A 12989-nucleotide genomic window follows, 5' to 3' on the forward strand; every position below is an offset into this window, starting at 1 on the left:
GGGATCTCCCAAGCGGCCCCGGCACGCGCGGATTTTGCCTACGCTGCCCTGGCTCCCGCGGACGGGGCGCTCTCCCACCCTCAGGCTCCTCGGTGGCCTGCGCACCCGAGCAAAGGCCGGGAGGACCGGGACCCGCAGCGCGACGGCCTGCCGGGCCCTTGCGCGGTGGGACAGCCTGGGCCGGCTCAAGCGGGGCCACAGGGCCAAGGTGGGCTTGCGCCACCCGCGTCCCAGGGGAGTCCGTGGTGGGGCTGGGGCCAGGGTCCCCAGGTCGCCGGGGCGGCGTGGGAACCCCAAGCCGGGGCAGCCCCACCTCCCCAGCCCGCGCCCCCGGAGGCCTCCGCGCGGCAGGGGCAGGTGCAAGCCATCCGGGCGCCCCCCCAGGCGGGGCTCCTCCAGGAGCCGGGGCGCTCGTCTGCACTCCCCTCCGGCCTGCTGGATGAGCTCCTGGCGAGCCCGGAGTTTCTGCAGGGGGCGCAACCTTTCCTAGAAACGGAGGCCCCGGGGGAGCTGGAGGCCTCGGAAGAGGCCGCCTCGCTGGAACCACCCCTCTGCGAGGAAGAATACCGGGCTCTGCTGGAGGAGCTTTAAAAGGACGCGGGGCTGGGACGGGGTCGGGGCAGGGCGGTGGCCGGTGGCCTCTCTTTCGCGGGGAACACCTGGCTCGGCGTGGAGGGGCGTGTGTTCCCTCCGGGCCGACCCGCCTGGGATTCCTGCCTTCCAGGTCTAGGCCCGGTGAGAGACTCCACAGAGCGGAGAGCTGCCATTCTTTCCTGGGCATCCCGGGGATCCCAGCGCCGGCCCAGGTACCAGCAGGTGGGCCGTGTACTGCGCACGCGCGGGTTCGCGGGCAGCCGCCTAGGCTCTGGGAGCAGCCCGGGCAGAGCTCTCGTGCCTTTCCGCCACCCCACCCCGGCCTGACCAACCCCTCGCCACCCACACCCCGCACCCCCCAACCCCCACCCACGGAAAATGCGTCCTCCCCTGGGCTGGGTGGAGACCCCGGTCCCGCGAAACACCGGGCCCGCGCAGGGTTCGGGCCCGCCATCCCTCCGGCAGCGGCTCGCCTCCTCTGCGCCTCCGCTCCACCGTCGCCCGCCCGTGTCCCTGCAGCCTCCCAGCTGCCACCGTGGAGTGCCTGGCGGCTGAACGCAGACCCCAGGCCCCGCGCCGGCGATGCCGACCGCTCCAGGGGGGAGGGAAGGCGGGCAGAGTTGGAGTGACGAACGGGAGACCCAGAGGGGCCGAAGGATGGGCAGAGGGAAGTTGGGAGGGAGGGAGGGAGGGGGGGAGGGAGGGAGAGAGAGGGAGGCAGTGAGGAACGGAGGGAGAGACAGAGCGACGCAGGGACAGAGGGCGGGCGGGAGGGAGCCAGGGACAGAGGGAGGAAGGCAGAGAGAGAAAACGGTCTCCGGCCTCCGGGAGCAACGGGACCCCCGCGCTCCGGGAAAAGGGTAAGTGCCCGGCGCGGGCTGAGGGCTGGGCCCACGGCCGCCGCGTCGGGAGGGCGGGGCACCTATTCGCCCCGATTCCGTGGAACAAGGAACGGGCAGCTACCTCAGAGACAAAAGCCCGGGACCCGGGTTGCCGTCGGGTTTTCACCCGCGTGGTTCACAGACCGCACATCCCCAGGCTGAGCCTCGCAAAGGAGCGCCAGGCCGACAGCCCCGACCACAGAGGAGCCACACTCAGGACGACTGAAGCGTGATTTGGGATTCCACGCTGCTGTGCCCTCTGCAAGGGGGCCTGTTGCTCACGTCTCTCCGGCCCCCGAAAGGCTGAGCATGTTGACTGTTTGCTTCTGGAGCTCTGCGGGCACCCACAGGCATCCAGGGAAGGGTGGAAGACCGGCATGGTGTCTCTTCGCTCTCCTTGCCAGTTTCCAAACCGGCCACACTGCAGACTCCCCATGTTGCGGGACACAGGAATCCATCGTCAGGCCATCACGCCGGGGATGCATCTTTTCCCTGGGGTCTCGCTCTGGTCTTCTGCGAGAAGACCTCCCAAGGTGCTGGGATTACAGGTCAGAGCCACCGCGCCCGGCCTGTACTTGTGTCTTTTCCAAAATTGACTATTTGGGGATAAGCTTAACATCCTCAAAGCCTGCCTTTGCCCCCCACAAGTAATTAGCATACGCCTAAATAAAGTTTAAGCAAGCTAGCTCCACTATTCCCAAGCATGCATAATCTAGGGTCTAGTCTTTAGAAGTATAAAGGACAAATCGTAGGAGTACAACTACAGAAAATGTTGTACCCAAACTGGAAAGGCTTAAGTGATCAATTGACGGATTTGTGTTTCCTATGGAAGAGGGTAGAAGGCAGAGTGCTAATATAGATATATAGGGGAGAAGAGGACAGGGCTTTTATGAAATGAATGCAGTCAAATCTTGGGAAAAGTTTCTTAAGTAGCATGAATGTTAGAGAGAGGATTCATGCAATTTCAATCTTAGCCGTGTCTAAAAATATCAAGACATAGCCAGCAGTTTTTGAAAAATAAATTATTCTCAACAAAACTATTAATGAGACTGATGAGGTGTTTCCTTCATTTTTTGTCTTCCAGTTACTTGGGTTTCACAGTCACATATTCAAGGGAGCGTACGGCTGTTTGGTAAAATGAGAGAATTCCACATCATGTTTTTGTTTGTTTGTTTTTAAAGATGAAAGAGCTGAACAACCTTGTTTGGTGTTAGCAATACCACCAGATTGTTCAAATTTCTTTAGAATCGTACTCCTTAAATTACACTGTGATGTAGTTTCAAAAATGGTCTGTAATGGCCTGTGAATTGACAGCTCATTAGGACATTCTTCAGTTTGGCTGAAACCAAAAATCCTGAAACCGTCGAAATTGAAAAATAATGGGGTTTGCCAAATTCTGCTTCTTACACTTTCACCTACCACGCCGTGTTCAAATAGTGTGCTTGATAAGTATCGGAAACTTAAGGTACTCTTAATTTCAGTATAGTTTCACCAAAGTGGTATTCCTTGTGAGAAAGCCATAATCTCATCAGTAAAGCCTTTCGAAAAGATCCAACGGAAAATATGAGCTAGCAACTCATCATGACAAGAAAGTAAAATTCAGGAAAAATCCTAAGGCAGAGCAGCTTCAGGCTTCGGTGTGATACTATCATAGTCTGGGCGCAGTGGCTCACGCCTATAGTCCCTTCACTTTGGGAAGGCAAGTTGGGGCAGGTCACCTGAAGTCGGCCGTTGAAGACCACCCTGGCCCAAATGGTGAAACCTCCTCTACACTTTAAACGAAAGACAAAAATTTGCCTGGCGTGGTGGCGTGCTCATTTAGTCCCAGCTAGGCTGGAGGCTGAGGCAGGAGAATGCCTTGAGCCTAGGATGCGGAGGCTGCAGTGAGCTGAGCTCAGGCCACTGTAATCCAGCCTGGGGGACAGAGGGAGACACTGTCTCAAAAATAAATAAATAAGTACATAAATAAATAAATAAAATGTAATGAAATTGAAATAATATTTTCACATTCCCCTCACCCGGCCCATTTTATTTTCAGAGTATTGGATAAACCACCTGTTTCCCTGTGCGTTAGAGATTTTTTTCCTCAGACATTGAAGTTTTCTAAGTGCAACTCCATAAAAAGTCTCATTTTTAGCGTAAATAGTTTCTTTATGGTTGTGAAACGTGAACTTTGCGATTCTGTGAGGAAGACTGAATTCTGAAGTACCCCCTGCATTTCCCGCCCCTCGCGTCCCAGGGGAGTCCGTGGTGGGGCTGGGGCCAGGGTCCCCAGGTCGCCGGGGCGGCGTGGGAACCCCAAGCCGGGGCAGCCCCAACTCCCCAGCCCGCGCCCACGGAGGCCTCCGCGCGGCAGGGGCAGGTGCAAGCCATCCGGGCGCCCCCCCAGGCGGGGCTCCTCCAGGAGCCGGGGCGCTCGTCTGCACTCCCCTCCGGCCTGCTGGATGAGCTCCTGGCGAGCCCGGAGATTCTGCAGGGGGCGCAACCTTTCCTAGAAACGGAGGCCAGGCCCCGGGGGAGCTGGAGGCCTCGGAAGAGGCCGCCTCGCTGGAACCACCCCTCAGCGAGGAAGAATACCGGGCTCTGCTGGAGGAGCTTTAAAAGGACGCGGGGCTGGGACGGGGTCGGGGCAGGGCGGTGGCCGGTGGCCTCTCTTTCGCGGGGAACACCTGGCTCGGCGTGGAGGGGCGTGTGTTCCCTCCGGGCCGACCCGCCTGGGATTCCTGCCTTCCAGGTCTAGGCCCGGTGAGAGACTCCACAGAGCGGAGAGCTGCCATTCTTTCCTGGGCATCCCGGGGATCCCAGCGCCGGCCCAGGTACCAGCAGGTGGGCCGTGTACTGCGCACGCGCGGGTTCGCGGGCAGCCGCCTAGGCTCTGGGAGCAGCCCGGGCAGAGCTCTCGTGCCTTTCCGCCACCCCACCCCGGCCTGACCAACCCCTCGCCACCCACACCCCGCACCCCCCAACCCCCACCCACGGAAAATGCGTCCTCCCCTGGGCTGGGTGGAGACCCCGGTCCCGCGAAACACCGGGACCGCGCAGGGTTCGGGCCCGCCATCCCTCCGGCAGCGGCTCGCCTCCTCTGCGCCTCCGCTCCACTGTCGCCCGCCCGTGTCCCTGCAGCCTCCCAGCTGCCACCGTGGAGTGCCTGGCGGCTGAACGCAGACCCCAGGCCCCGCGCCGGCGATGCCGACCGCTCCAGGGGGGAGGGAAGGCGGGCAGAGTTGGAGTGACGAACGGGAGACCCAGAGGGGCCGAAGGATGGGCAGAGGGAAGTTGGGAGGGAGGGAGGGAGGGGGGGAGGGAGGGAGAGAGAGGGAGGCAGTGAGGAACGGAGGGAGAGACAGAGCGACGCAGGGACAGAGGGCGGGCGGGAGGGAGCCAGGGACAGAGGGAGGAAGGCAGAGAGAGAAAACGGTCTCCGGCCTCCGGGAGCAACGGGACCCCCGCGCTCCGGGAAAAGGGTAAGTGCCCGGCGCGGGCTGAGGGCTGGGCCCACGGCCGCCGCGTCGGGAGGGCGGGGCACCTATTCGCCCCGATTCCGTGGAACAAGGAACGGGCAGCTACCTCAGAGACAAAAGCCCGGGACCCGGGTTGCCGTCGGGTTTTCACCCGCGTGGTTCACAGACCGCACATCCCCAGGCTGAGCCTCGCAAAGGAGCGCCAGGCCGACAGCCCCGACCACAGAGGAGCCACACTCAGGACGACTGAAGCGTGATTTGGGATTCCACGCTGCTGTGCCCTCTGCAAGGGGGCCTGTTGCTCACGTCTCTCCGGCCCCCGAAAGGCTGAGCATGTTGACTGTTTGCTTCCGGAGCTCTGCGGGCACCCACAGGCATCCAGGGAAGGGTGGAAGACCGGCATGGTGTCTCTTCGCTCTCCTTGCCAGTTTCCAAACCGGCCACACTGCAGACTCCCCATGTTGCGGGACACAGGAATCCATCGTCAGGCCATCACGCCGGGGATGCATCTTTTCCCTGGGGTCTCGCTCTGGTCTTCTGCGAGAAGACCTCCCAAGGTGCTGGGATTACAGGTCAGAGCCACCGCGCCCGGCCTGTACTTGTGTCTTTTCCAAAATTGACTATTTGGGGATAAGCTTAACATCCTCAAAGCCTGCCTTTGCCCCCCACAAGTAATTAGCATACGCCTAAATAAAGTTTAAGCAAGCTAGCTCCACTATTCCCAAGCATGCATAATCTAGGGTCTAGTCTTTAGAAGTATAAAGGACAAATCGTAGGAGTACAACTACAGAAAATGTTGTACCCAAACTGGAAAGGCTTAAGTGATCAATTGACGGATTTGTGTTTCCTATGGAAGAGGGTAGAAGGCAGAGTGCTAATATAGATATATAGGGGAGAAGAGGACAGGGCTTTTATGAAATGAATGCAGTCAAATCTTGGGAAAAGTTTCTTAAGTAGCATGAATGTTAGAGAGAGGATTCATGCAATTTCAATCTTAGCCGTGTCTAAAAATATCAAGACATAGCCAGCAGTTTTTGAAAAATAAATTATTCTCAACAAAACTATTAATGAGACTGATGAGGTGTTTCCTTCATTTTTTGTCTTCCAGTTACTTGGGTTTCACAGTCACATATTCAAGGGAGCGTACGGCTGTTTGGTAAAATGAGAGAATTCCACATCATGTTTTTGTTTGTTTGTTTTTAAAGATGAAAGAGCTGAACAACCTTGTTTGGTGTTAGCAATACCACCAGATTGTTCAAATTTCTTTAGAATCGTACTCCTTAAATTACACTGTGATGTAGTTTCAAAAATGGTCTGTAATGGCCTGTGAATTGACAGCTCATTAGGACATTCTTCAGTTTGGCTGAAACCAAAAATCCTGAAACCGTCGAAATTGAAAAATAATGGGGTTTGCCAAATTCTGCTTCTTACACTTTCACCTACCACGCCGTGTTCAAATAGTGTGCTTGATAAGTATCGGAAACTTAAGGTACTCTTAATTTCAGTATAGTTTCACCAAAGTGGTATTCCTTGTGAGAAAGCCATAATCTCATCAGTAAAGCCTTTCGAAAAGATCCAACGGAAAATATGAGCTAGCAACTCATCATGACAAGAAAGTAAAATTCAGGAAAAATCCTAAGGCAGAGCAGCTTCAGGCTTCGGTGTGATACTATCATAGTCTGGGCGCAGTGGCTCACGCCTATAGTCCCTTCACTTTGGGAAGGCAAGTTGGGGCAGGTCACCTGAAGTCGGCCGTTGAAGACCACCCTGGCCCAAATGGTGAAACCTCCTCTACACTTTAAACGAAAGACAAAAATTTGCCTGGCGTGGTGGCGTGCTCATTTAGTCCCAGCTAGGCTGGAGGCTGAGGCAGGAGAATGCCTTGAGCCTAGGATGCGGAGGCTGCAGTGAGCTGAGCTCAGGCCACTGTAATCCAGCCTGGGGGACAGAGGGAGACACTGTCTCAAAAATAAATAAATAAGTACATAAATAAATAAATAAAATGTAATGAAATTGAAATAATATTTTCACATTCCCCTCACCCGGCCCATTTTATTTTCAGAGTATTGGATAAACCACCTGTTTCCCTGTGCGTTAGAGATTTTTTTCCTCAGACATTGAAGTTTTCTAAGTGCAACTCCATAAAAAGTCTCATTTTTAGCGTAAATAGTTTCTTTATGGTTGTGAAACGTGAACTTTGCGATTCTGTGAGGAAGACTGAATTCTGAAGTACCCCCTGCATTTCCCGCCCCTCGCGTCCCAGGGGAGTCCGTGGTGGGGCTGGGGCCAGGGTCCCCAGGTCGCCGGGGCGGCGTGGGAACCCCAAGCCGGGGCAGCCCCACCTCCCCAGCCCGCGCCCCCGGAGGCCTCCGCGCGGCAGGGGCAGGTGCAAGCCATCCGGGCGCCCCCCCAGGCGGGGCTCCTCCAGGAGCCGGGGCGCTCGTCTGCACTCCCCTCCGGCCTGCTGGATGAGCTCCTGGCGAGCCCGGAGTTTCTGCAGGGGGCGCAACCTTTCCTAGAAACGGAGGCCCCGGGGGAGCTGGAGGCCTCGGAAGAGGCCGCCTCGCTGGAACCACCCCTCTGCGAGGAAGAATACCGGGCTCTGCTGGAGGAGCTTTAAAAGGACGCGGGGCTGGGACGGGGTCGGGGCAGGGCGGTGGCCGGTGGCCTCTCTTTCGCGGGGAACACCTGGCTCGGCGTGGAGGTGCGTGTGTTCCCTCCGGGCCGACCCGCCTGGGATTCCTGCCTTCCAGGTCTAGGCCCGGTGAGAGACTCCACAGAGCGGAGAGCTGCCATTCTTTCCTGGGCATCCCGGGGATCCCAGCGCCGGCCCAGGTACCAGCAGGTGGGCCGTGTACTGCGCACGCGCGGGTTCGCGGGCAGCCGCCTAGGCTCTGGGAGCAGCCCGGGCAGAGCTCTCTTGCCTTTCTGCCACCCCACCCCGTCCTGAACAACCCCTGGCCACCCACACCCCCCACCCCGGACATTGCGTCCTCCCCTGGGCTGGGTGGAGAACCCCGTCCCGCGAAACACCGGGCCCGCGCAGCGTACGGGCCCGCCATCCCTCCAGCGGCGGCTCGCCTCCTCTTCGCCTCCGCTCCACCGTCGCCCGCCCGCCCGCCCGCCCTTGCCCCTGCAGCCTCCCAGCTGCCACCGTGGAGCGCCTGGCGGCTGAACGCAGACCCCAGGCCCCGCCCACGCTGGCGATGCCGACCGTTCCAGGCGGGAGGGAAGGCGGGCAGAGATGGAGAGACGAACGGGCGACCCAGAGGGGCCGAAGGATGGGCGGAGGGAAGTTGGGAGGGAGGGAGGCAGGGAGGGAGGGAGGGAGGGAGAGAGAGGGAGGCAGTGAGGAACGGAGGGAGAGACAGAGCGACTCAGGGACAGAGGGCGGGCGGGAGGGAGCCAGGGACAGAGGGAGGAAGGCAGAGAGAATAAACGGTCTCTGGCCTCCGGGAGCAACGGGACCCCCGCGCTCCGGGAAAAGGGTAAACGCCCGGCGCGGGCTGAGGGCTGGGCCCACGGCCACCGCGTCGGGCCGGCGGGGCACCCATTCGCCCCGATTCCGTGGCCCAAGGAACGGGCGGCTTCCTCAGAGACAAAAGACCGGGACCCGGTTTGCCGTCGGGTTTTCAACCGCGTGGTTCACAGACCGCACTTCCCCAGGCTGAGCCTCGCAACGGAGCGCCAGGCCGACAGCCCCGACCACAGAGGAGCCACACTCAGGACGACTGAAGCGTGATTTGGGATTCCACGCTGCTGTGCCCTCTGCAAGGGGGCCTGTTGCTCACGTCTCTCCGGCCCCTGAAAGGCTGAGCATGTTGACTGTTTGCTTCCGGAGCTCTGCGGGCACCCACAGGCATCCAGGGAAGGGTGGAAGACTGGCATGGTGTCTCTTCGCTCCCCTTGCCAGTTTCCAAACCGGCCACACTGCAGACTCCCCATGTTGCGGGACACAGGAATCCATCGTCAGGCCATCACGCCGGGGGATGCATCCTTTCCCTGGGGTCTCGCTCTGGTCTTCTGCGTGGGAATGAACGAGAGCCACACGCCTGTGCGTGTGTGAGACTGTCACGGCCACGGCGACACCCACAGGCATTGCCTCCTTCACGGAGAGAGGGCCTGGAAATCTCAAGACTCCCACGGAGGTTCAGTTCCACACTCCCCTCCAGCCTTCCAGGCTGGATTCTCCCTGCTGAAGGCGCGTGGGAGCCCAGAGAGCGGCCTCCAGTTCCCGCGGGATTCCTGGAGAGGTCCAGAGAGCCAGACCCCGAAACCCGCCCCCCTCACCCCTTCCCCCTCTCCCCCTTCCGCTTCGTCCCTCCCGCCCCCACCGCCACCCCCGCCCCCACCACCAGCGTCACCACCACCACCACCACCACCACCGCCCCCCCTCCCCCCGGCCCCAGGGGGCCTCCACGCCCTGGGACCCTTCCGGAGGGCGGGCTGTCCCAGGGCTCACCGCCATTCATGAAGGGGTGGAGCCTGCCTGCCTGTTGGTCTTTATAAGAGCGGCTGGCTGGCTGTCCGGGCCGGTCTCCTGGCTGCACCTGCGCCCAGTGCACAGGCCGGCTGAGGTGCCCGGGAGCCCGCGGGCCTCTCTCTGCCCGTGTCCGTCCGTGAAATTCCGGCCGGGGCTCCCCGCGATGGCTCTCCCGACACCTTCGGACGGCCCTCTCCCCGCGGAAGCCCGAGGACGAGGACGGCGAAGGAGACTCGTCTGGACCCCGAGCCAAAGCGAGGCCCTGCGAGCCTGCTTTGAGCGGAACCCGTACCCGGGCATCGCCACCAGAGAAGGGCTGGCCCAGGCCATCGGCGTTCCGGAGCCCAGGGTCCAGATTTGGTTTCAGAATGAGAGGTCACGCCAGCTGAGGCAGCACCGGCGGGAATCTCGGCCCTGGCCCGGGAGACGCGGCCCGCAAGAAGGCAGGCGAAAGCGGACCGCCGTCACCGGATCCCAGACCGCCCTGCTCCTCCGCGCCTTTGAGAAGGATCGCTTTCCAGGCATCGCCGCCAGGGAAGAACTGGCCAGAGAGACGGGCCTCCCGGAGTCCAGGATTCAGATCTGGTTTCAGAATCGACGGGCCAGGCACCCGGGACAGGGTGGCAGGGCGCCCGCGCACGCAGGCGGCCTGTGCAACGCGGCCCCCGGTGGGTGTCACCCTGCTCCCTCGTGGGTCACCTTCGCCCACGCCGGGGCGTGGGGAACGGCGCTTCCCGCACCCCGCGTGCCCTGCGCGCCTGGGGCTCTCCCCCAGGGGGCTTTCGTGAGCCAGGGAGCGAGGGCCGTCCCCGTGCTCCAGCCCAGCCAGGCCGCGCCGGCACGAGGGATCTCCCAAGCGGCCCCGGCACGCGCGGATTTTGCCTACGCTGCCCTGGCTCCCGCGGACGGGGCGCTCTCCCACCCTCAGGCTCCTCGGTGGCCTGCGCACCCGAGCAAAGGCCGGGAGGACCGGGACCCGCAGCGCGACGGCCTGCCGGGCCCTTGCGCGGTGGGACAGCCTGGGCCGGCTCAAGCGGGGCCACAGGGCCAAGGTGGGCTTGCGCCACCCGCGTCCCAGGGGAGTCCGTGGTGGGGCTGGGGCCAGGGTCCCCAGGTCGCCGGGGCGGCGTGGGAACCCCAAGCCGGGGCAGCCCCACCTCCCCAGCCCGCGCCCCCGGAGGCCTCCGCGCGGCAGGGGCAGGTGCAAGCCATCCGGGCGCCCCCCCAGGCGGGGCTCCTCCAGGAGCCGGGGCGCTCGTCTGCACTCCCCTCCGGCCTGCTGGATGAGCTCCTGGCGAGCCCGGAGTTTCTGCAGGGGGCGCAACCTTTCCTAGAAACGGAGGCCCCGGGGGAGCTGGAGGCCTCGGAAGAGGCCGCCTCGCTGGAACCACCCCTCAGCGAGGAAGAATACCGGGCTCTGCTGGAGGAGCTTTAAAAGGACGCGGGGCTGGGACGGGGTCGGGGCAGGGCGGTGGCCGGTGGCCTCTCTTTCGCGGGGAACACCTGGCTCGGCGTGGAGGGGCGTGTGTTCCCTCCGGGCCGACCCGCCTGGGATTCCTGCCTTCCAGGTCTAGGCCCGGTGAGAGACTCCACAGAGCGGAGAGCTGCCATTCTTTCCTGGGCATCCCGGGGATCCCAGCGCCGGCCCAGGTACCAGCAGGTGGGCCGTGTACTGCGCACGCGCGGGTTCGCGGGCAGCCGCCTAGGCTCTGGGAGCAGCCCGGGCAGAGCTCTCGTGCCTTTCCGCCACCCCACCCCGGCCTGACCAACCCCTCGCCACCCACACCCCGCACCCCCCAACCCCCACCCACGGAAAATGCGTCCTCCCCTGGGCTGGGTGGAGACCCCGGTCCCGCGAAACACCGGGCCCGCGCAGGGTTCGGGCCCGCCATCCCTCCGGCAGCGGCTCGCCTCCTCTGCGCCTCCGCTCCACCGTCGCCCGCCCGTGTCCCTGCAGCCTCCCAGCTGCCACCGTGGAGTGCCTGGCGGCTGAACGCAGACCCCAGGCCCCGCGCCGGCGATGCCGACCGCTCCAGGGGGGAGGGAAGGCGGGCAGAGTTGGAGTGACGAACGGGAGACCCAGAGGGGCCGAAGGATGGGCAGAGGGAAGTTGGGAGGGAGGGAGGGAGGGGGGGAGGGAGGGAGAGAGAGGGAGGCAGTGAGGAACGGAGGGAGAGACAGAGCGACGCAGGGACAGAGGGCGGGCGGGAGGGAGCCAGGGACAGAGGGAGGAAGGCAGAGAGAGAAAACGGTCTCCGGCCTCCGGGAGCAACGGGACCCCCGCGCTCCGGGAAAAGGGTAAGTGCCCGGCGCGGGCTGAGGGCTGGGCCCACGGCCGCCGCGTCGGGAGGGCGGGGCACCTATTCGCCCCGATTCCGTGGAACAAGGAACGGGCAGCTACCTCAGAGACAAAAGCCCGGGACCCGGGTTGCCGTCGGGTTTTCACCCGCGTGGTTCACAGACCGCACATCCCCAGGCTGAGCCTCGCAAAGGAGCGCCAGGCCGACAGCCCCGACCACAGAGGAGCCACACTCAGGACGACTGAAGCGTGATTTGGGATTCCACGCTGCTGTGCCCTCTGCAAGGGGGCCTGTTGCTCACGTCTCTCCGGCCCCCGAAAGGCTGAGCATGTTGACTGTTTGCTTCTGGAGCTCTGCGGGCACCCACAGGCATCCAGGGAAGGGTGGAAGACCGGCATGGTGTCTCTTCGCTCTCCTTGCCAGTTTCCAAACCGGCCACACTGCAGACTCCCCATGTTGCGGGACACAGGAATCCATCGTCAGGCCATCACGCCGGGGATGCATCTTTTCCCTGGGGTCTCGCTCTGGTCTTCTGCGAGAAGACCTCCCAAGGTGCTGGGATTACAGGTCAGAGCCACCGCGCCCGGCCTGTACTTGTGTCTTTTCCAAAATTGACTATTTGGGGATAAGCTTAACATCCTCAAAGCCTGCCTTTGCCCCCCACAAGTAATTAGCATACGCCTAAATAAAGTTTAAGCAAGCTAGCTCCACTATTCCCAAGCATGCATAATCTAGGGTCTAGTCTTTAGAAGTATAAAGGACAAATCGTAGGAGTACAACTACAGAAAATGTTGTACCCAAACTGGAAAGGCTTAAGTGATCAATTGACGGATTTGTGTTTCCTATGGAAGAGGGTAGAAGGCAGAGTGCTAATATAGATATATAGGGGAGAAGAGGACAGGGCTTTTATGAAATGAATGCAGTCAAATCTTGGGAAAAGTTTCTTAAGTAGCATGAATGTTAGAGAGAGGATTCATGCAATTTCAATCTTAGCCGTGTCTAAAAATATCAAGACATAGCCAGCAGTTTTTGAAAAATAAATTATTCTCAACAAAACTATTAATGAGACTGATGAGGTGTTTCCTTCATTTTTTGTCTTCCAGTTACTTGGGTTTCACAGTCACATATTCAAGGGAGCGTACGGCTGTTTGGTAAAATGAGAGAATTCCACATCATGTTTTTGTTTGTTTGTTTTTAAAGATGAAAGAGCTGAACAACCTTGTTTGGTGTTAGCAATACCACCAGATTGTTCAAATTTCTTTAGAATCGT

The sequence above is a fragment of the Pongo pygmaeus genome, chromosome Y (genome assembly GCF_028885625.2).
Source record: "Pongo pygmaeus isolate AG05252 chromosome Y, NHGRI_mPonPyg2-v2.0_pri, whole genome shotgun sequence".
NCBI lineage: Eukaryota > Metazoa > Chordata > Mammalia > Primates > Hominidae > Pongo > Pongo pygmaeus.